Genomic DNA, 12,567 nt, shown 5'->3' on the forward strand with positions numbered 1-12,567 from the left:
TGAATATATATATATAATAACAAAGGGTAAAATTAATTAATTAAGAAGTAATCAATAAATTTCACCAAGTAGGATTCGGTATGAAAACAGGACCGCTAACACGGTAAATTTTAGTAATACTAATAAAAAGGGTTCGGCAAAAGAATTGCCTCGCTGCATACCAAAGTTCAGAAATAACAGCCAAAATCTTAGCCATTTCTTCTACTTTAAATAGGGTCTTCCAGAGAACTCAAAATACTTCAAGTATTTTGAGTTCTCTGGAAGACCCTTTTTAAAGTAGAAGAAATGCGGCGAGGCAATTCTTTTGCCGAACCCTTTTTATTAGTATATATATATATATATATATAGACTAATCTCTATTTCATTCCACAGTTAAGTTTCTTCACTTCTTAACATAACGAGAAAAAGGTTACAACTCTCAAAGTAGAAGTGGTAACAAGTGTATAGTAAGATATATAGTTTTCAAAGACATTCTCTTCTAAGACTACATCTTCAGTACTACCTATATAAGTTTTACAGCATCTCAAGAAACAAATGCTTCAGGGGAAAAAAATATAATCTCAAATGGTATTATGCTTTCCATGTTACCCTATAAATTTCCAATAACTTCATAATTTAAAAAATAACCATGGATTTAGCTGTTTAGCAGTATCAATTTTAAAAGCTGCAGAAGGAACAGAATTTTTAATATCATATCCACACATTTCTTAGACTAGTCAAAGAAAATCTGTAGGAACAAGACAGAAACACAAAATGTAAGGTGCAAAGTTTCCACTTAGATTTTCTTGGCTTCTATGCGAAGGGCATCTGATCACTGAAATCTACCTCAACAAATTCTGTTTAGCCTGTACAAGCATGGAAAAAAAGATGCTAAAATAATGATGTATATTGATGAATCTTTGTGTTGCAAGTTACTTGGTTACGCCACTGGTGTCATGTAAAAAGCACCCAGTACATTCTATAAAGAGGTTGGCATTAGACAACAAACAGCCATGGAAACCATGTGAAAGCAGACAGTAAAGCATGGTGGAGTCCTCTGGCTTATTAACTACTGTCAAACTGTCCAACCCATGCCAGCACGGAAAACAAAGTGGCAATATTCCTCGTTAGTAGCTCAATGGAAAGCATTAGAAGCTCTTTGTAAATGCATTTTTTCAACTCATGCATGCTTGGAAGAACAATCATGTAGATTTAGACTGAACTTTGCATGGCACCTTGGGCAAGTATTTTCTGTAGTCATAAGTCAACTTGTAAGTGAAATTTGGTAGATGGAAACTGCACAGAAGCTCATCATACATATATATATATATATATATATATATATATATACTAGCAGTATCGCCCGGCGTTGCTCGGGTTTGTAAGGGAAATATAAGCATTTTTAGAGAGTTACTTCCCTTATAGATGCCAATTCGGGCTTTCTTAGCCATTTCTGTTTTGGTGTCTTCAAGCCATGAAGTCGTTGTTCTAAAAGAACGCTGGTCTCCTTGACAACGCTTTACGACGTTGATTTCCTTACACTCCCTTCCCCACAGCTTCACGAGGGAGGGAAGAAGGGGGAGAAGCAAACAGGCGCAGATGTGAGCTTGGACGCCAACTCCGCCGCCATCGACACACGAAAAATTATGCATTAAAATGGAATAAAAAATGATGTTAAATTATTTTTAAAATCGTAGACTCATCGTAGACGCGCGCTAATACTCAGACGGGCTTGATATTAATCACGACTATAAGATACCCGAATTTGGTTAAACTGCGCCGCAAAATGTGGGAGTAGTTAGGAATCTAAATCGAAGGGGACAGACACTCACACAACTACAGTTTTATATATATAGATATATATAAGGAGTTTACATTGACATTCCATAATTTAGCAGTTCAACAAATTTTCTTCCTTTTGGCAGTCAGTCATCACAACTATGATTGTTCATGCTTATGGCATGACTTGATAAGCCTTGTCTATACTTGTCAATTTTTGCTTGAGTTTGCCATTCATTATGATCACTTCCTTTCCAATTCATATTCCTTTTTTGCAGTATCTTTGAATCTCAGTCTAGTTCTTCCATGGTTTCTTTCCTCTTGCAGAATTGGAAGTTAAGGATTTGTCTAGGGAGTCTGCTGTTGTCCATCCTGTATATGTGTCTCAACTAAAATAAATTTCTATCAATGAGGATTTGCCATATAGGAGGAGGCAGACCAGCACTCCATAGGATCACTTCATTCCTAAATATGTCAAAGAGAGTGATATTCGTAATTTGTCATTTCTCTCTTATCATGTATGCATGTAACTTGTCTATTTGAGCTTTATAGACCATCCAAGTCTCAGCTCCACACAAGAAAGACAGCACTATAGCCTGGTAGACCTTACATTTGACACGTAGAAATATGTCTACTTTTCCACAGCCCCTGCTGCAGTCGGCCAAATGAATAGATCTCAATAAAATAATGTCTCAGATTTTAAAAGAATATCTATGTACTGGGGTTGATATGATAAGGTAGACACTTAGAAACAATGCCCCAACATAGATGCAATCCAATGATTAAAACAAGTGAAAGAGTAAAAGAAACATTCTAACAGCTCATCTCACTCAATGGTTGATTTAGTTGAAATAATCAAAGTTTTACAAAGCTCTCTTCACAAAACCTGAGTCCAACCTCCACAATAGCCACCAGCCGAATTTTCTAGCATAAAGAAATAGACTGGACACTGAATACAGTCTATTACTGAAACAACATATCCATACTGTTGCGTTGTACCAAATACTTAACAAATAGAATGTGTAATATATCGTGCTCAACTAGGCAAAGTATATCTAGAATAGTAGATATGTTTGTCACAGCATACGTGTACTTGATCAGAGCTTGCAAAGACTATACACCAATAATTCTCAAAGAATTAAGCCCTATTATGAGTTTTATCTATGCAGGAGAAAGAAACACTAACAGTTTCATATCTATTTTTCCATGACTCATAAATTCTAACATCTTGAGGAATGGTTTCTCTTCATCTGATGATTCTTTGACCTTCAATCAACAGCATAATTCAAATCAGATGATTTATCTTTAGCCTGATTGTAATCAATCATCTATCTTTTTAATGGCAATAATAGATAGGAAACAAAGAAAGTAAGTGTATAAATCTTCGCTACAGAATTTCAATTGAAGTGAAGACTCACAGTTTAATTTCCCAAATATTAATACAGTTTATTTTGAAGTCATTTATACAAGTGGCATTAATGATTTGCTTTGCTAAATTACTGCAGTCATTAACTGTCTTTAGTGAGAATGAATATTTTCTTACTAATGATACTTAAAAATACTTCAGCATATATTAATAACCTCTTAAAACTTCACTGTTGAATTCAAGTATTTCACTTATTGCTGTAGTTTCTTAAGTCCTTGTTATAATTGATCTTAAACCAGTTCACAATAATAACCCACTTTCACATCCTCAAAGCAGGTGATCTGGAAGAATGTATTGTAATCCAACATTGCTCAGTCTTATATTTGAAAAACATAACTTATGACATGTAAATAGCTAAATAGACATAGACATCAGAGACAATATTTTCACTGTCTTCCTTTTATGTCCACTTTTTAATGCTGGCATTGGTTCAATGTGTTGTCACAGAGTAAGTTACTCCTTATTCAGAGTTCCTGCCTTCTTAAATAGGCCACAGATCATATGTTGCTCATATGCTTAACTTTTGGTATGTTTTCTATGGCTGGATGCTCTTCCTATCGCAAGCCAATTTACAAAGAGTACTGAATTATTCATTTTATCAAGGAAGCAGTATTAGAGAAATTGTGATTTAGATAGTAAATAATGATGTACTTGTACTTGTGGTTGAGTCGTCTTCTTCTACTCATGGAAGAAGTTTCGTGGGAATATGTGGATTTCACAAGCGATCCCCAACAATCCTGCATGTGGAGACATCCTGTTTGCCATAGATTGTCCGCAGACACAGGGACAGAACGACCAAGGAGCTGCCGGTTGCCGAAGCAGACATTCCGAGGATTTTCACCAGAGCCCCGTCTGCCGGGTTGTGGCCCTAATACCACTCGGTGTCAGACCAATCCACCTTGGGTGGCCCTACCAAGAACTGAAGTTCCTGACGGCATAGCTCTGACACTACCCATTGCCAGCATCCCCTCCATGGTGAGGAGGGGATGGACTTTGGGGATGTAGTTGTAATGATTCTATTTGTGGATACAACTGAGTACAGTTGAAAGAGAATTCAAGAATGCTATAGATACAATAAACACACACATCATGCCTTGTCTTTCATTCCATGATGAAGTCGTAAGGTTACTACTGAATCGTGTATGGTGAGCCTAGCCATTCTAAAACTTAGTGGAGCCAGTCTTTTACCAGGTCTAGCTCCAAAAGGAGAAAAAGAAGACACAAAGTAAGAATACAAAAAGAGCAGAAAGTATCTGGTACTGGGACTTTATCGACACCATAAGAATGAAGAGTAAAGCGAAGCTCAGCAAAATTTGAACTCAGACCACTGCAAACCATAGTGCATTCAATCTGAGGCTTCTGGTTCTACAATGACAGTCAGTTTGTTGCATTACAGACACAAGCACAACTAACAATGTAATATAATAAATTTTTAATGACTTTCTGGAACAAGTGCAAAATATCATTTTTGCAATGTTGATAGTAAGTATGATAATATATATATTTTATATTTCTTTACTACCCACAAGGGGCTAAACACAGAGGGGACAAACAAGGACAGACAAACGGATTAAGTCGATTACATCGACCCCCAGTACGTAACTGGTACTTAATTTATCGACCCCGAAAGGATGAAAGGCAAAGTCGACCTCGGCGGAATTTGAACCCAGAACGTAACGGCAGACGAAATACGGCTACGCATTTCGCCCAGTGTGCTAACGTTTCTGCCAGCTCGCCGCCTTTATATATATATTATATGTGTTGTAAAGATTGTAATTGGTTCAGTTTTAACACAGGATCTTAGAAAATGATTTGATCTGAGATCCTGTGTTGAAACTGAAATAATTACATCATGAAAAAGTCATGCTATGTTTATTTAAAATCACACAATTGATGCTAATTAATAGTTTTTACAGTTACTTTCATTCATGGCTTCAAAGTATCTTCTACAATAAACTGTTTTGTTGTACTTCCGCAACTAGTTCTTTAACATAGTTCCACCGCATGACAGAAGCGTAGAGAAAATTTTGAATACATTGAAATATATGATCCACCCATTTAGAAGCCATTACCTATAGAGATTACAGATGCACAGCAAAGTATGTTTCAAAAGTCAGCTATCCTGGTATCACCTATCATCTCCCCAGGAATTGGGGGTTTTTTTTTTGTCCTTTGATAAGTTTTACTTCAAATCCTATAGGGGTGACCACCCACCCTCTTAAGCAAGTAAACTGGTTAGAAGAATAAGTTTACACGCTAACCACCCGACCATAAGACAGATACCAGTGACAGGTATAAGCTGATCATCCCCCATTTAGTAATATGATAATACAAATAAATACAAATACAAATAATACAAATAAACATGAGCTTCTGTATATTTTTTTTTAAAAGGCGCAGGAGTGGCTGTGTGGTAAATAGCTTGCTAACCAACCACATGGTTCCGGGTTCAGTCCCACTGCATGGCATCTTGGGCAAGTGTCTTCTGCTATAGCCCCGGGCCGACCAATGCCTTGTGAGTGGATTTGGTAGACGGAAACTGAAAGAAGCCTGTCGTATATATGTATATGTATATATATATGTGTGTGTGTGTTTGTCCCCCTAGCATTGCTTGACAGCCGATGCTGGTGTGTTTACATCCCCGTCACTTAGCGGTTCGGCAAAAGAGACCGATAGAATAAGTACTGGGCTTACAAAGAATAAGTTCCGGGGTCGATTTGCTCGACTAAAGGTGGTGCTCCAGCATGGCCGCAGTCAAATGACTGAAACAAGTAAAAGAGTAAAAGAGTAAAAAGAGTATAACACTATGGTAAAAAAAAACACTAAAAGGGTAAAAAAAAACCCTAAAAAGGTAAAAAAAGACCCCCACTAAAAATACAAACATAGCAGCAGCTTCAACAATGTCAATATCTACGCAAGGATGTTCAAAGCCATCTTAAAGGAAGAGCACACTAGGCAGTTCCTTGCCCCCTAAATACAAACCATGGTGTAACATTTGACTGAAAATGAAGTCACTGAGAAATCTTAGAATCTGAATAAATATCCTAAATATTGCATTATACATAGACATAGGTATAACTGTCAGGCTAAGAAGTTTGCCTTCCAACTGTGAAGTTCAAGATTGTTTTACTACTTGGCACCTTCGACAAGCTTATTCTTTTATAGCTTCCAGTCAATCAAAGACTTGTGAGTGGTTTTGGTAGAAGGAAGCTGAAATAAATCTGTCATATAGGTAGATGTTAGGGCGGCGAGCTGGCAGAACGTTAGCACGCTGGGCGAAATGCGTAGCTGTATTTCATCTGTTGTTACGTTCTGAGTTCAAATTCCGCCAAGGTCGACTTTGCCATTCATCATTTTGGTGTCGATAAATTAAGTACCAGTTACGCACTGGGGTCGATGTAATCGACTTAATCCATTTGTCTGTCCTTGTTTGTCCCCTCTGTGTTTAGTCCCTTGTGGGTAGTAAAGAAATACATATAGGTAGATGTATATATTTTGCAGGCATGGCTATGTGGTCAGAAGTTTTCTGCCCAACCACATGGTTCTTGTTTCTCTTTCAAAAATAACAAGAACCTATTTGACTTGCTAAATGTGGTTCCCAGTCTGGTATATTACAATGTTCTTGAAATAAATTGCTTCTATGATATTATTTGCTAATGTATTTCTTTAATATTTAGGCCTTGAATATTTTTTAAACAATTTTAATGGGTTTAAAAAACGAATATTTTAAAAACAATGAAAAGATACACAATTTTAATGTGTATTACATACAGTTTGATTAGTGAGGTTTTAATTATAGATTGTTATATACAGTAGGCACAAATATGGTTGTGTGGTTAAGAAGTTTACTTTCCAACCACATGGTTTCATGTTCAGTCCCACTGCATGGCACCTAGGGTTAACAAAGCCTTGTGAGTGGATTTGGTAGATGGAAACTGAAAGATGCCCATCTTATATATATATATATATGTGTGTGTGTGTGTGTGTGTGTGTTCTGTTTGGCCTCCACTACCACTTGACAACTGGTGTTTGTGTTCCAGTAACTTAGCAGTTTGGCAAAAGTGACTGAAAGAATAAGCATTAGGTTTAAGAATAATGAGTACTGAGCTGAACTGACTAAATTCTTCAAGGCAATGCCCCAGAATGGCCACAGTCCAGTGACTGAAACATGTAAAAGATAACAGATAAATAATAAAAATATACCTCTGTTATTAACAACATGAAATAATTAAATTCGTTAGTTTTTTTTTTTTCTTTTTTTAATTTAGATCACTAGATAAGTGACTTAGTAAAATGGCTCAGTTAGGTCTTTCTGCAATAAGCCCCCAAAATCATCTCACATGGAAAATAAAAATTTGATAAATAAATAAATAAAAAAAGTAATATTACAAAAATCCAAAAACTGAATCAGTTTCCTCTCTGTTCTTGAAATCAAATTACATTAACAACATCCCTACCTACACCAATACTTTTTAATTCCCTTTCTTTTGGTTAAAACTTTATTTCTATGTCTTTTAATGTTTTCAGCCAGTAAATCATGCATGACGTCGTCAAGGCTGATCAGAGGAAATGGGTTACACAAATCGATTTGGTTTAACTGTTGAAGTTAGGAAATCCTATCGTGAATTTGTTCTTACCTAGGTTACTATGTTCATAATCACGTCAACTTAAGTTGCTCCTATACAATTTGATCCTTATCAGGCGGGTTTTAATATAATCTAAGTAAAATAACAGTTGGTGATTCATTTTTGCATGTAAGGAAGAACAGGGGTAGGTTAGGACTTTTATTCCCATCCCCCCATTTTTTCCTTACTAAAAACAAAAATAATGAAATAAAGAAATTATAGTAAAATATCAGGATTAATTAAAAAAGCTAATAATCTTAGAATTGGTTGAACTTAACAAGATTAAAATAGGAATATGAGGATCTATCATATGAAAATGTAATTCAGCTTCATCTACAATCTACCCTTTTCTCCAGATAACAACATGATTACTATATTAGTAAGTCCACAACAATCTACTAATGCCTCCTTTTAAGGCTTCTGTTGCTAATCTTATTATATACCCAGATGATTTGGAGTTTGCTTAATGGATTCGGATTCAAATTTCAACTTTCCGTTCTAATCATGTATTTTTTTAAATTTTTATTTTTGGCTTTCTTCATTTTTGTTTTTATTAAATAGGATTTGTAACAATGTAAAATAAAAAGAGAGGAGGGAAAGAAAAGCTTATCTTTAAAATTTTACATTTTAAAAATAAGAACTGAATGTCTTATAAATACGCTGAGAATGTCAGTTTGGTCTGTTCTTGGGACAAAGCATAATTGTTTCATACTAAAAACATAAAGAAGAAAATGAAGCAATGGAGGAAAACACAGAAATGATAATATATGTAAATTTTGTTTCTTTTGAGATAAAAAAAACCCAAAAAAACTATTACCTAATAAAACGTTAAATTATTTTTCCTGTTAAGCTTTTATTAGAAAATTGTATCTTTCACTAATTTCTTCCTTGAATAAAAGATTTTGCGCAAGATCAATGGATGGAGAAACATTGGTTTAAAGTGAGGTAAAGTGTTATTATCTATCTCGGCAACAACAAAGTCTAATCGCACTTCAATAAATCTTTTAATATTCCAATAAGTGTCTAAATAAATTGAATGCATTTGTGGGTATTTTACCTAAGTATGTGTCTGTATGTATATGTTGTAGATGGTATAGTGCTCATCACAAATATTCAAATAATATTTCAGTTTGTCTATGCGATTAAGTGAGTGATGAACATGTATTAATAAATTTCAAGAAACCACATCTCATTAAATTAATTGCTTGTAATATTAGTCATCAAAATTTAAAATTAGACTCTAGATAAATAGTTCTGAGCCTTTTCTACATGACAAATCCTTTTAGATTTTTTCAAGTTTTGACCCTCATCATATAAAAAAAAACAATACATTAGAAAGATGTCGTTTAATATCAACTATTGAATGACATGAAAGATACATTTTTGTGACCACAAATAAAATACAGAGGAGAAGAATTTTTACAAGCACAAAGTAAAAGCTTGATAGACCTTTAACTTGTGAAAATTCAGCCTATCATCATCATCATCCTCGTTTAACATCCGCTTTCCATGCTAGCATGGGTTGGATGTATGACTGAGGGCTGGCGAACCAGATGGCTGCACCAGGCTTCAATCTTAATCTGGCAGAGTTTCTACAGCTGGAGGCTCTTCCTAACACCAACCACTCCGAGAGTGTAGTGGGTGCTTTTACGTGCCACCAGCACGGGGCCAGTCAGGCGGCACTGGCAACGACCTCACTCAAATCTTTTACACATGTCACAGGCACGGGTGCCAGTAAGGCTGCCTCCAATAACAGTCAAGTAAGTTTAAAAGTAAAATTGTTAGCAACAATCAGTATTTTAAGTAGAAATCATAATCCTTGAAAGAATCAGAAATGTATGAAAATGTATCTTTTTTTGAACTGATTTTGTATTTGGTTGATTTCTCTTCTAAAGAGAATACAGGTTTGGAAAACTGCTACCAAACTACTAGATGTTCTTTTCTTTCTTTTGTGTGTGTGTGTGTGTAATACTTACACATCTTCTATGTCCCTTTGCCCCATGAACAAAACCTTATACTCAACTAGTATTCTAATGGTGCAATCATTTCACCAAAGCATTTTCCTTTCTTGCAAAAACAACTAATATCATTTCTCAGTTACTACATGTTTAAGCCTTACTACATCAACCTACTTGTAACTGACCCTTGCGCTATGTTACCAACTGACCCCCAAACTATTTACATTTTAAATTGAAGTCACCAGCAAAATCTCATACCAAAAATAATTCGAAGTTTCAGAAGGGAAATTCAACAATTTGATGTAAGAAGCTTTACACTAAATTGTATTCCAAACATCAGCTTAACTCTCTTGAGATGAGGCTGACAAATGCTTCCATGCTGAAGATGACTGAGCCACAAGATGATATTTTCTTAAGATTCTCATAAAATAATAAATAAATGTGCCCTTTTAAAGCCTAGCCAGGCTCATGAGCCCGGTTTCCTGGTTTCAAGATTGGAGCCTGATGCAGCCATCTGGTTTCACTTGTCCCCAGTCAAATCGTCCAACCCACGCTAGCTTGGAAAGCGAACGTTAAATGATGATGATGATGATAGCAAAGTACACATATTCTTAAGGAGACCAACCCTTTCTCCTTTTTTGTACAGTTCATCTTTCAATCTTCCAAAGGTTAATATACCAATATATGAAGTGGACGTTAAATGATGATGATGATAGCAAAGTACATATATTCTTAAGGAGACCAACCCTTTCTCCTTTTTTGTACAGTTCATCTTTCAATCTTCCAAAGGTTAATATACCAATATATGAAGCGGACGTTAAATGATGATGATGATGATGATAGCAAAGAACATATATTCTTAAGGAGACCAACCCTTTCTCCTTTTTTTGTACAGTTCATCTTTCAATCTTCCAAAGGTTAATATACCAATATATGAAAAAGTTTCAGTTAATTTAGTAAACCCTTCCTAATTATTCATAATTTTGAAAATTAACTGAAACACATAGGCAGTGTATTATATTCTTTTTTAGAAACATGGTCACGAAAGGCCTATATTGATTTTATTGCACACATTCATTTTATGAAACTACTGACACGCACTCTTCAACATCTCAATTCTATGAAATCCATCAACCTCTACTCATCTTATTTCATTCTTTCTGCTATCAAACAACTGTCTTAGATGTCATCAAGAGAAGAGGTTTTGAATGGTTCTTTTATTCATTCCACACATCAACCAATAAGTTACTAATGACATTTTCATCATCATTAATTAAATCATTTGAATACTACAAATGAATTATGCAATAAAAACATGTTTTGTATATAATTATTTGTATTTTCTTTGCTTCTCTCTCAACTTAATGATGTAATTTTTTTTAAAAAATGGATCTGTTATCAACTTTGAGCTCATATATTACTTTTCATTAGGTGGAGGTCACTTCTGATTAAAACATCATTGGGGGAAAATATAAATTCTAAATTTATAAAAGGAAATGCTTCAGCTTTCGGTGTTCTTGAATTATTCGTCACATGACTGAAATAAATTACTGTTTTCTGACTTATCCCACTAGAGTTTAGTTTTCTGCAACAGCTAGAGAAGCTTGTACCAAGATTTGTCATCAATGGTATGTAATCGATTACTCTTTTACTCTTTTACCTGTTTCAGCCATTTGCCTGCGGCCATGCTGGAGCACCGCCTTTAGTCGAGCAAATCGTCCCCAGGACTTATTCTTTGTAAGCCCAGTACTTATTCTATCGGTGTCTTTTGCTGAACCGCTAAGTTACGGGGAACATAAAAACACCAGCATCGGTTGTTAAGCGATGTTGGTGGGGGGACAAACACAGACACACAAACACACACACACATATATATATATATACATACATATATACAACGGGCTTCTTTCAGTTTCCGTCTACCAAATTCACTCACAAGGCTTTGGTCGACCTGAGGCTATAGTAGAAGACACTTGCCCAAGGTGCCATGCAGTGGGACTGAACCCAGAACCATGTGGTTCGTAAGCAAGCTACTTACCACACAGCCACTTACCACACAGCCACTCCTTAACACAACTAGAACTGAAATGTGGTTACGTCTTATTGACATTCAAAATCATATTAATCTCACATGCATATGCATGCACACACACACACACACATACATGCACACAGTATAATAGCTAGTTTCTTGTAGATTTAACCTAAAAACATAATAGTTTTTCCATCTTGCCCTCAGGTCGACCAAATATCTTTTGAGGGCAAGGTGGAAAAAGTTCCAGGAGCTATGACATCTGTTGACAACAAGGTGTTTCTGTTTCCAAACGAAAGGCAAATTGTATGATGCTTGTGTGCAGAATGTGGTACTGCATGGTAGCAAAACATAGTTACTGAATGCAGTGGATGTATAAGGCTAGAATAAAGATGAAGCAAGCAAACTCTGTTAAATGTGTAATGTTAACATGTATGAACAATGTAGTATGAGTAAACTTTGAAAGAAAAAAAACCATGTATTAAGGGAATCAACTATAACAGTCATAAGAGAAAACTGAATTGGTACGGAGACACGGCATAGAGCTGGGTTACAGTTAGATGAAGGATGACAGTTGGGTGGAGACGATTAAGAAACCCAAGTAGAAGAAGCATGTGGAAGATAACAACCAAAGGAGCCATAGGAGAACATGCAGTATGTGGTGAGACACTATACTGAAGCAGATCACTCCAACCCAGCATGGAATATCAGACAAAATAGTGACGAGGGTAATGAAAACTGTAGCAGCTGTATTATAGAAATTATATA

The sequence above is a fragment of the Octopus sinensis genome, linkage group LG5 (genome assembly GCF_006345805.1).
Source record: "Octopus sinensis linkage group LG5, ASM634580v1, whole genome shotgun sequence".
Taxonomy (NCBI): Eukaryota; Metazoa; Mollusca; class Cephalopoda; order Octopoda; family Octopodidae; genus Octopus; species Octopus sinensis.